Source organism: Lissotriton vulgaris, chromosome 6, assembly GCF_964263255.1.
Source record: "Lissotriton vulgaris chromosome 6, aLisVul1.2, whole genome shotgun sequence".
In the NCBI taxonomy this organism is placed as follows: Eukaryota; Metazoa; Chordata; class Amphibia; order Caudata; family Salamandridae; genus Lissotriton; species Lissotriton vulgaris.
In genome coordinates, this window is record NC_141694.1 from 544,378,736 (window position 1) to 544,391,064 (window position 12,329).

At 47.8% G+C, this 12,329-nt stretch overlaps 1 protein-coding gene across 1 annotated transcript in view; it reads left to right on the plus strand.

Annotated features, from left to right (window-relative positions):
- The window catches only part of BCKDHB (branched chain keto acid dehydrogenase E1 subunit beta), a 995,115-nt gene that overhangs the window by 57,643 nt on the left and 925,143 nt on the right, over nucleotides 1–12,329 (plus strand). The gene's annotated exons all lie outside the window — the stretch shown is intronic.

Here is a 12,329-nt window from a genome sequence, read left to right on the forward strand (position 1 = left end):
AGAAGATCTTACGGAGCATGCAGAGGGTGTTGAAGCAGGAAGATGTAACGGAGTTGACTTGCCTGGTCATCGTGAGGGAGGAGTCAAGGATGAATCCCAGGTTGCGTGCGTGGTCCGTGGGCTTGGAGGCGGTGCCCAGTGCAGGGGGCCACCAGGAGTCGTCCCAGGCGGAGGTGGATGGGCCGAGGATGAGGACTTCCGTCTTGTCTGAGTTCAGTTTCAGACGGCTGAGCTTCATTCATTCCGTGACGTCTTTCATTCCTTCTTGGAAGCTGGCTTTGGCTGTGGCGGGGTCGTTGGTGAGGGAGAGGATCAGTTGAGTGTCATCGGCGTAGGAGATGATGTTGAGGTTGTGCTTGCGTGCGATGGCCCCGAGGGGGCTCATGTAGACATTGAAGAGGTTGGGGCTGAGCGAGGAGCCTTGGGGTACGCCACAGATGATCTTGGTGGCCGCTGCGCGGAAGGGCGGGAGACGGACTCCTTTGGTTCTGTCGGAGAGGAAGGAGGTGATCCATTCCAGGGCCCTTCCATGGATCCTGGCGTGGTGGAGGCAGGTTGTCAGGGTGCGATGGCAGACCGTGTCGAAAGCAGCCGATAGGTCGAGGAGGATGAGGGCGGCAGTTTCCACGTTGTCAAGCAGGGTCCTGATGTCGTCGGTGGCTGCGATGAGGGCGGTCTCGGTGCTGTGGTTCGCTCGGAATCCGGACTGTCATGGGTCGAGGGAGCCGTTCGTCTCGAGGAAGGCGGTCAGCTGAATGTTGACAGTTTTCTCGATGACTTTTGCGGTGAATGGGAGGAGCGAGATGGGGCGGAAGTTCTTGAGGTCTGTGGGGTCTACAATGGGTTTCTTCAGGAGGGCGCTGATCTCCGCATGCTTCCAGCTCTCCGGGAAGGTGGCGGATGCGAAGGAGTTGTTAATGATGTCCCGGAGTTGGGGTGCGATGATGGAGTCAGCTTTGTTGAAGATGTGGTGTGGGCAGGGGTCGGCTGTGGAGCCTGAGTGGATGGTGTTCATCATGAGGGTGGTGTCTTCCGTGCTGACGGGGGTCCAGGTGCAGAGGGTGGTGGTGGGGGGCGCTGGCTCAGTGGTTGGGTACGTGATCTGAGCGCCGAAGCTGTGGTGTATATCGGTGATCTTGCGGTGGAAAAACGCGGCAAGTGAGTTGCAGAGGTCTTACAATGGCGTGATGTCGTTGTTGCTGGCGTTGGGGTTGGAGAGCTCTTTAACGATGCTGAAGAGTACCTTGCTGTTGTGGGTGTTGTTGTCCAGTCGTTCTCTGAAAGATGACCTTTTTGTGGTTCGGATCAGCTGGTGGTGTTTGCGGATGGCGTTCTTGGGGGCTGTCATGTTTTCCGTTGACTGGTCGTGGCGCCAGGCTTTCTCGAGGGCACGGCAGGATTTCTTGGAGTCTTTGAGGTCGTTGGTGAACCATGAGACTTTTTTGCTGTCTGGGTTGTTTGGAGGGTTCTTCAGTGGTGCAAGGGCATCGGCGCAGTCGGTGATCCACTGTGTGAGGTTGCGGGCTGCTTCGTTGGGGTCCGTAGTGTTGGTGGGTGGGTTTTGGCTCAGGGAGGTGGTGAGCTGGTCGGTGGTGATCTCGCTAAAGCATTTTCAGGGGGCTTGTTGCGGGCGGTGGTGGGTCGTGGTTTTCCTGAAGTTGAAATGGACGCAGTTGTGATTGGTCAGTGAAGTTCGGTGGCGTGGCTGAAGGAGATGTGGTTGCTGGAGGAGAAGACGGGGTCAAGCGTGTGGCCGGCGTAGTGGGTGGGGGTGTTGACCAGTTGCTTGAGTCCGAGGTTGGCGAGGTTGTCTAGCAGGGAGGTGGTGTTGTTGTCCTTGTTGTTCTCCAGGTGGAAGTTGAGGTCCCCTAGGAGGATGTAGTCGGAGGAGGCGAGAGCGAGCGGGCTGATGAAGTCTGCGATGGCTTCGCAGAAATGTGTGTGTGGTCCCGAGGGTCTGTAGATGAGGGTACCTCTGAGGGTGGTCTTGGGGTCGGTGTGTATCTGGAAGTGAAGGTGCTCGGCGGCGGTGAGGGTGTCGTCGGTGCTGGTCGTGACGCGGATGGTGTTTCTGTAGACAATGGCGATGCCACCTCCGGCTTGGTTGACGCGGTCCCTCCGGGTGATCTTGTAGCCGGCCGGGATGGCTATGGCGATGTCGGGGGCTGAGGAGGCGTTCATCCAGGTTTCCGTGAGGAAGGCGACGTCCGGTGCTGTTGCGTCAAGGAGGTCTCAGAGTTCGACGGCGTGTTTGTGGACGGAGCGGGTGTTGAGCAGGATGCACTCGAGGTGGTTGTTGTTGGCGCCTGTTATGGCGGCGCGGTGCAGGCCTGAGGGCAGGTGAATTTGCAGGCATGGCAGGTGAAGGCTCCGTGGGTGCGATTCGGGGTGGCTTGGTTACAGGCTGGCTGTCGGCCGGTGTTGAGTGCGAGGAGGGTGGCGGCGGCGTATTTCCGTCGGGTGGGCTGGCTCCGGCGAGGGCCAGGGGTCCTGGCACTGGGCGCGGTCCAGGCGCGGACGGGCGCAGACGGGCTTGCCTTAGGCGCGCCTTCGGTGCGCCCGCTGCGCACGTCCGCTGCGCGGCCGCTGTGCGGCCTCCATTTAAGTGGGTAGTGGGAGGGAGGAGCAGCTGGGAGGCGGGAGCGGGGTGGCGAATGGGACAGTGGGGCGGGGCCGCAGGGACGCAGCGGCGAGAAGGTGGAACGGACGCCAACGGGGGAGGCGGACACGAGGGCACAGGCAGCAAAAACGAAGGGCACACCAGGGAGCAGGGGCACAGAAGAAAAACGGGGGGAGAGGGGTTACAAGGGCACAGGCAGCAAAAACGAAGGGGACACCAGGGAGCAGGGGCACAGAAGAAAAACGGGGGGAGAGGGGTCACAAGGGCACAGGCAGCAAAAACGAAGGGGACACCAGGGAGCAGGGGCACAGAAGAAAAACGGGGGAGAGGGGTCACAAGGGCACAGGCAGCAGAGCGAGGGAGGCGACAGGCACAGAGGACTTACTCTGCAGCGGCAGCAGCGAGGGCACTGTCAGGAGGACCGTGTGGCAGCTGGGGGGGGGGGGGGGGGGCGACCTACCGGCTGGCAGGGTCAGAGGTCGTGAAGTTTTCATCGCTCTAAGATGGCCGGCATACCTGTAGTTTTGTCAGGCTTTGACTTGGATTTTACTTAGCACTTTTTCGTTATGGTTGGAGTTTGTCTGCTTTCTTTTGAGGAAGTTGACTACCAAGACCTTTTTTTTTTGCGGGATTAATTTCTTGCGTGAACTATTGTATTCCATTGAGATTTGTTTTGCAGTGTTCCCTTCTAAGATGGCTGCTGTTTTTTTTTTCTTCAGAACCAGCCACAGGTATTCTGTATCTGTTTCCAGCTCCTGTTCTTATTGACCACTTAGATGCCTAGGCGGTGCTTATAACCCTCCTCTGTCCCTTCTTGCTTTCTCTGCCCCCTAAGCCCTGCTTGCTTCCACTATGGCTGCTTGCATGTCTCAGCTTGCCATCTCCCACTCCTATCCTTCTTTTCTGTCCCTGTCCTTCATTGGAATGTCACCCCTTACAGTTCCCTAGTCTGCGTTCTCCCATGCCTCAACTTACTCCTGCCTCTGCATGATCCCAGCCTCCGTCTTTGCTTGCTCTTTCTTGTCTTTGCTTGCTCTCTCTGACCCCGAATGCATCTGTCCCTTTCCTGTTCCCCTTTCTTTCTCTCCCCTGCCCCTGCTTCCTCATCCTTGCTCTGCCTGTCCTCCCATTTGTGAGCGCTCCTGCTATTTTCCTCTCTCTCCTTCTGTTCCTTCTTACTCTCCCTGCACCTGTTGCCCTACTTCTACCTGCCTGTGCTGCCTGAGTTCATTAACCTGCCCTCTTCTTACCCCTGGAGAGATCTGATGCCAGCTGGTCCTCTTATGGCACTCCTTTTGTACCTTTTTTCCGTCTGTCTTGCCAGTGATAGGAATGTGCTGGTAAACAAGGAGGGCCTGTTGTAATTGTGCCTACTTTGTTGTGGTATGACGCACCTGTGACCTCGGGCAGCTGATACCATCCCCTTCAAACATGTGAATGAAATGCAAAGATACCTTGTCTTGATTCCACCTTATCCTTCTTTCTTCTACGAACCTGCACTCCTGTCTCTTTGTCTCGTTTATGTGTGTTCTTCTTCACCAGTGCTTCCCACTGTTTCCTCTCCATCCTCTTTCTTTCCTATCTCTTTAGGTAGGTCAAAGTCTAATGGTGAAAAATAAGTCCTCCAATAAGTTCCCCTCAAACTGTTGTGCTTCCCGGTGACTTGCTCTGTAGGTGGGCTACTGCAGAGATCTATGCGTGCCCGCCCATTCATGTCTTTCAACCTTTCCACAGTCAAAAACATGCTTAGTTTAGTGGGGAGAATTTCAACAAATGATATATACAGCGCAGCGAAGCTGCAACCCTGTGGAAACAAGTGTGATACAAAATACATGATATTTTTTTTTCCAATATTTAATTTTGATTGCCTTGTAAAAATAGTTCCTCTGTGTGCAGCTCTCTGATGCTCACGTTGGTGCCTAGTCAATTCAGATAAGGAGGGTGTGAGGAATCCACACCACTTGTGCATACCACACATGTGCAGCAGGAAACAACAATTGTGCCATTCAGCCTCAAGAAGTGTATGGGATTCATTACCTATGAGTGAGTGACTGTGGAAGTGCCGGCGTGATTTCAGCATCGATTTGGCGAGGTTATTGAGTTGCACAAATACATAAACCACCCCATATGCCACCGGAGAGGGGTTACTCTCCCGCCATTCAGAGTTTTTGGTGACCTCTCTGCTGCACATTTTACATGCAGGGCCCCCAGCATCCCTAGCAGTTGCCGCTGAGATGCTCAGTTTATGCCTTGCACCACGGCTAGCCTCATTCTTCGCAGACCTCGCCATCTATTCAGAGTGCCCAGCTGCTTCTCTGATGTTTAACATGTCACTTATTCAACATGCAGAGTGCCCAGCATCAGCTGCAGCTGCCGTCTGCTACCCAGTTCTCCCCGCAACCACTGCTCTGTGCGGAACTTTACTGCAGCAAGCATTGGGGGGAAGCTATTCCAGATCAGCTGGCCAAAGGGAGCAAACGCCCTTGAGTTTTCTCTCACCCTCCCTGCTAGCACTCCTTCACTTCCCACCCCCTGCTCAGCCAGCATCAAATGCTCAAACAGATCTTTACAATAGAATGTGGATCTCTGATTTGAGGCCATCAAATGTGTAAATATAAACAAAGTAATATAACCATGGAGCTGCAGTAGTGTAGCTTAAACTCCTGTTTCACTGCCCAGCTTCCTACACCGAGTACCTCTGCACAGCCTCTAAGCTCTCCAGTATCCCTGCTCGATACAGTTCTGCAGACAGCGGAACTTCCTTGCATATAGTGAGGATTAATGGGTGAATGCAAATCTTAACATGCACTAATGCTCACAGAGGGATTAAATAGCACAGAAGCTCATCCTTGGGTGTGCGTGGCTGTTCATCAATGACACGTGAAATAGAAGTTTATGTTGTAGCACCCAGGATAATATGCTGCATACTTATACTGTCCCTAAGGCGAGACCTATTGGCTATGCCAATGCTTGTTTCTTCTTCTAACTTTCAGCCATGCTGCGCAGCAGCCGCCCTGCTGTACAAGATGGCTAAAAGAATTGACAAAGCCAGTAGCTCTCGCATAGGTGCCAATTGTTCTAAGGAGGAACTGCACGATGCAGCATTATGGCCACAGACTGATTCCTGCGATGTATTTTGAAATCCAGCCCACTTAGATTCCTTTGAAAAAAGGCTGCATTTCACATTCCAGGAGAACAATTGAGTCATGCTACTGCTGCTTTCCCCATATGGGAGTATCAAATGTCAGGTTTTGGTGAGACGCGCAGTTTTTGAGAGGAAATATAGCAAATGATTACAAGTAGGCTAAAGACGAGCTGGAACCTTTATGGTCGGGCAGGGCCGCACGTTAGCCAGTTTAGAGTTTCTGGAAAGGTCACTGGGTTTGATGGATTGTTGCAATTACTGTCGCCATTCATGTTCCTGGCTTTTCTTGTTTCCAGGCATCATATTACTTGCGCTTAACTTTCTAAAATCAAAACCAGAAGTCAAGCGCTGCAGTACGCCATTAACTGCATTCTTGCACTTGTGACAGCCGCGCTCTGCTTTAGTGCAGAGGCCATGTGTCTGTAGGACGTAAAGTTCATGGTTTCTTGTCACATTGACATGTACCCCCTGTTTATTTTGGGGCTCGTCGGCTTTTGCAGCGTATGTATTATGCTGAACTCTGTGCTTGATTACTACTCACTACCATAAATAAATAAATAAATAAATAAATAAACGCGCATAGAGTTGTGCGTGTGATGGGCAGACCCGCCAAAGTCACGACGTTACCGCTTTTAATGGCCACAGAGGTGCTTCAAACTAAGAATGAGCGGCAGGTTCACTGATGCCAGTGAAGGGAGGAAAACACATGAAATGAATGAATACGTTTAGATACTTTAAAAACGGGTGGTTTGAGCCTGACCTACCCTATATCAAGGCACTTGAACTCTTGTTGACATGTGATTAACTATTGGTTTTGTATTTTCGTATAGAATAAAGTAAAACATTTTTTATATCGCAGGATACCAAGTACGCTTTACAAATGCACATAACGTGGGTATACATAATCACTGTAAGAAACTGAATTTTTATTTGAGGTGGTCATTCGCTAACCTCAAGCAATAACATTATACCAAAAGTCACTTAATTAATAATGTGTAAAGTATTTATGTAGTACCAAAACAGTAGTAAATCAAAACAGCAAACAAAACTACCCACTGAATTCGAAAAAAATAGATAAAATTAATAAGTTAAAGGCCAGCAAAACAACAAACCTCTAATAACGGGAACTGGAGAGTAAGTTTTTAAAGTTTTAAGTGAAAATAGCGCCAAAAAGCACTAAGTGCTAATGATAACCTGTGATGGATCCAGAGGTGGGATGCAACAACTGAATGGCGCTGTCAAGGAGTTTACCCTCAGACTTCGAGCCTGATTTAGATCTAGGCCTGCAGCCCAATGCAGAGGGATATCCCGTCCGCTGAAATATAAATCCTATTATATCCTGTGGGATTTAAATTTTGGCAGCCAGGATATCCGTCACTGTTGTGTCGGAGTAACCCATCCAACAAGATCTAAATCAGGCCCTTAGTCTGCAAAATGGTACCCAAAATCCTTCAGCTGGGCAAGGCTACTGTCTGTAGCTGCAGAAATACTCTCGAAGCATACTAGCCATTGGACGAGGTCCCGCTGAAGCCATTGGTTTAGGCGGGAAAAGCTTGAAGTAGGAGAAATATTAATATCCTGCTTGCCGAGGTCCAACTGTTTCCTCTGTACATTTTGCGCCTCTGGCTGGTCAAATTGTTCTCATTGGTACGTAGTCCCTGAAAAGGAGTTCCTTTTCTTCCAGCGTGACAATGCAGAAGATTCTATCTAATGAAGCTCCATAAGGCTGGATACCTTCCCGCTGACGGCTTCCTAAACCTTTGCCTCTGAGGTGAAGCTCCAAACGGGATGCACCAGTTTCTTCGGCTTAAAGTTCAGATGGACCATAAGCCACTGGTGAAAGTGTTTGCGAGGAAGGTTTTGGAGAGGAAAGTTTTGGATTCTATCTCATCACGCATTTGGAGGTGGCTCGTGGGACTGCCAGACTTTTGTTTTGTTGTGCAATATGCTCCTGGGGCTAGCAGCTATTCAGCAGACTGCTTGTCGAGATTAGTTGATACAAAAAAGTCTGTGACTGATGACCGATGCCCTGGATCTAAAGGATAATGTGAGCGTGTGCGAGGTTACTCAAGCAAGTATAACGGAGAGTGAATGGATGTAAGAGTTGCTGAAGAATGAAGAAATGAAACATGTGATATGGGTTTTAAATTCAGACATACCAAGTGCATCAGAGTTAAAGGATTACAAAGGAAAATGGGCAAATTTGTCGAATGAACTTGCGCCTGACAAGGTATTTTTTTTAAGAGGGGCATGATTCCACCAGAAACCTTGAGACCGATGGTGTTACAACTTGCTCAGGAAAGGCACATGGGTATTGTTAAAACAAAAGCCAGTCTTAGAAGAGATTTTTGGTGACCAGCACTAGACCATGATGTGGAACCTATGATTAGCGACTTTATGGAATGTGTGGTATGCGATAAAGGGTTGAGAACAAATCGCCTCCTATTGTGTGAAGGGAGTTGCCAAAATATCCTTGGGAGGAAGGTGCTGTAGACATTTTGGGGCCTGCGAAATGTAAACATGCCACTTCCTATATACTTGTGTTAATGGATCTGTATTCCATGTGTCATGTGTGAATGAGATTTCCTCCACCACCGCAGTGATTAAGGTTTTGAAGAATGTTTTCAAATGTGAAAGTTATCCATGGTATCTGCTTAATGATAATGGAGTGCAGTTTTGTTCTCAGGAGACAGAAACATATCTAAAGGAATGTGAGATTGAGCTTAAGAGGTCAGCCTTATATCATTCTGAAACTAATTATGCCATTGAGAGGATTGTGAAGACGTTGAAGAAAGGCATACAGTTAGCAAGAGTGAATTGTCTAGATTGGAAGAAGGAATTGTCTAACAGATTATCTGGTTCTCGCATTTCCCCTCACATCCCCTCAGGCAAATCTCCGTTTGAGATGTTCACAGGGAGAACTCCATTCACAAAAGTATTTCCTGGTTTGATGTTCAGAGGCAAAGGTTGTGTCAATCATGCATTGGGTGAATAGCGAGCGAAGGAGATAATAGCTCAGACCAAGAAAAGGAGAATTTTGATAGAAACAAGAGTGTGAGGAATGTGGAGGTCCAAGTTGGAGATTATGTGAAAATAAGGGCACCTAAAGGTTGTACGTGCCGATTGGTCCAAATTTACGAGAAAATTACAAGAGGTCAAATGTTTCGAGAATGTCACTAAAACACATGATGGTTGAATTTGGAACAAGAACAGAGTCGCTGTTCTTCAACTAGTTCCAGACTGACCTTCTTCTCACTAACCGGATTCTGAGCTGGTTGAGAAGAATATGGGGATATGGGTACATGGAAAACGCCCCCTAATGTAGCAGCAAACCGGAGGAAGAATATTGGAGAAATCAAGAACCCTGCTTATCTCAAAGATTGTGTGGTGTGATATTAGTGGAAATTTCCCTGTGACCTACCTTCTGTTGTATCATTTACCAATAAGTCTTAGCTAAAAGCTTGCTTTCTCTTGTTAGTTGTTCTATTTACTTTGATAAATTGCATTTTTTTTAACAATGTTCTTTCTTTCAAAAGTCGATAAGAAGATGGGAGCGCCTACAGGATGTTTGTTGGGTGTGTTTTTATTGGGGGGGGGGGGTGAGATAGTGCATAATAGAACTTTGAGGTGTGGACTGTGTTGAGGTCCCGGATGGAATGGCCGAACTGTTAGGAGGGAGTTAATCAGGGATCGCTTTTGGATGAGGTGTATTCAATAAAGCTCGTCTTACCTTTACCACTTGCTGGCTATGTCATCCTTGGAGGAACTATAAAACATGTGATTCCAGTGGGTCACTGGGACCATCCCCTTGGGAACACTTATTTTCTCCTCTTGAGTAATCAGAGGATTCCACACAGTTTAGTTCACATTGTTGCTTAGTTTATTTATAAACGTTCTCTTTTTTCAACAGAAATTCATTAGAGCGTGTTCAGTTTCTTTATGTAATCTTACATTCTCATCAATGAGGCATCATTGTTGTACATAGTGTCCAATGCATTTCGGTCTGCACTTAGAGCCCTTCATCAGGGAATAACAATGCCTGTCTTTGAATGTTCTAAGCAAAATTGCTGTAGTTCGAAGAACGTGGGTCTAAGTAACCACGAGCGCGGATTCTTTGTTGTTCCTTGCTTCTCCTTGGAGGAACATCACACCTACCCTGCAGGAGGAGCACACTATTGGTTTGGGCTAGAAGAGTTGACCCGGGTGCTAAGGATCCGTCTGACAGACTTGTGAAAACATGGCCCCAATGCTCCAAGCTCAAGGTCAATTTCAGTCACAGAAGTAGATGATTCGAAGTCCTACCAAAGTTTGCTGAGCGGATCACCCTTCAACTCTGCTGTTGCACTTGCCTTTAAGTGTGCCAGCATATTCCGCCCTCCTGAAGAAGAGCCTATTGCTAAATCGTGGCACTTGCATCAGGTAAGCCAGAACAGACTTGAATTGTGTTTAGTCCTGTGGCACTTGTCCAATCCAACGTGTGGCTGTGCACATTTTTACAGCACTTGCTGCTGTATACCGGAGTGATTGAATGGTTACTGAAGCACTGACTTTATTTGCATGCAATTGGACCAAGCTGCTGCTGCTGCTTCTGCATTAAAGTTTCTTGAAGCAACTCATTTGCTGTCCCTGGATCTGCGGCCAAGAGAAGATTGATTGGCCTTCTCAACTCAGGGAGGCCAGACCACTTAATTTCCAGGAGGAGGGAAGCCGTTGGACACACCTGCGCCTGGCGTAACCCCCTACCCCAGGATTGGAGAGTGGGAAGCCACAGCTGTACTGGCCACGGGCACGAACTGCAGGTGAGACCAGCACTGAGCATCTGCTAGTACATTTTAGACCAGAGGGGGAGCACTGTACCTGTGCTGAATCCTACACCGTGATACCTTAGACTAGGAGAAGCAGAGGGGCGAGGCAGTATCCTTTACGGGAGGCTGTCATCTCTCATCAAAACTTCATAGTACCTGGTGCTTTTGCTGTAATACTGAGTTTTACTGTGTATTAAAGTACTTCTCTTTGCACAAAGAGGAGCACCAGGCTGGACAATTGTATAATTTCACGGTTTGGTGTCGCAAGTGCTGAGCCTGTTGTACCTCCACTCTAATCTCCCTGAGAAACATGCGAGTGCCTACCATCACTACCACTGAGAGTCAAGTGCCGAAGGGGTTGTACTTGGCTCTGCTTGGAGATTCACAATCTGACAAATCCCAGGACATTGGAGGCCAGCAACCCCAGCACCCATGTCTGTGGCCCATTTCCCTGTCACTTAAAGTGGGTCTGACACGTTATACTTGGTGAGGTAGTTAAACGAGCTGTCAATCGGGTACCAGGGGTTGCAATCCTTGATCATCCTCCGTTCTCTCTTGCAACTCTTCTGTCCTTATGTGAGCTTTAGCTATTCTTATGCTTGAATCAAAGCAAGTTTCCTGACTTTAAATATGCTCTGTGACTTGTAGATGTGGAGATAAGTATAGAGGTAATATCTCTTCATACCTCCACATCTTTTCCTGACATATGACAGACTTAAAGGAAAGCATGTTGATCACTTTGCCCCAGACTTGTTTCCCTTTTATCCTCTTAAATTTTCCAGTGTGTGCTCTGCATACATTTCAATGAAAGAACTTGACATCAGGATGCTTTCATACTTCTTGAAAACTAAACTGTGCTACATGCATCGATTATTCAGGTTTTTGTGGGTTAAAATATAGATGAAATGAACAATGTGTTCTCCCTTGCTTTGTCCTTGCAGCGCAGTGTACATAGAAAAAAGAAGTGTTATTTCTCAGTGAATCATTACAATAGCCTAGGTAGAGGGAGAGGGAGAGAAAAGCAGACTCTTCTTAAATGAAAATAGGTGCCTATATGTAGCCGAAAAAGTGATATTGTATCACAAAACGTTCATATTAGTGATTCATTTAGTATGAATAATGAAGCCTTTGTTGCTTTCTCGTATAAATGATATTTCTGTTTTGTTTTGTATTTTGTTTGGCTAACAGGGTACCATGGTACACGGAAGAAGTAACCTGTCCGCCAGACTCTAACCACAGCCCTATAACATATAGATGTTGAAATTCATTAAAACCCTTGAAGGATTCATGAATGGCTGTGGTTGTAATTGCCCTTCAATAATCATCCATGGGACTCAGACGATTTTCAATTTCTTATGTCATAGTTTTGTTCTCAGTGAGTCTTCTATTATTTGTTCACTTTGCAAGAGTATGTTTGTAAAATGCAAATGTGTAGGACTGTGCTGTAGAATCAAGTCCTTTAAAAAAATTGAATAGTGTTTGACTAAAGCAAAATATTTAATGAATATTGTGTTAAATTGTCACATATATCAATGTGAAAATATTTTTCAACACCCCTTTGGATATTCAATTAGAGTATTAAATACTGACCTCAATGATAACTAGCAAAATGCAGGTGAAGTCGGAGAATCATTTTGCTCCTTCTTAAACACACCCTGGGTAGCATTCCAACGTATAGTTCTTTTGCCCACCATTCCAGCTCGGTTCCTACCCAGCCATATTCCAATGAATCTTCAACCTACACCAATAGGAACAGTCC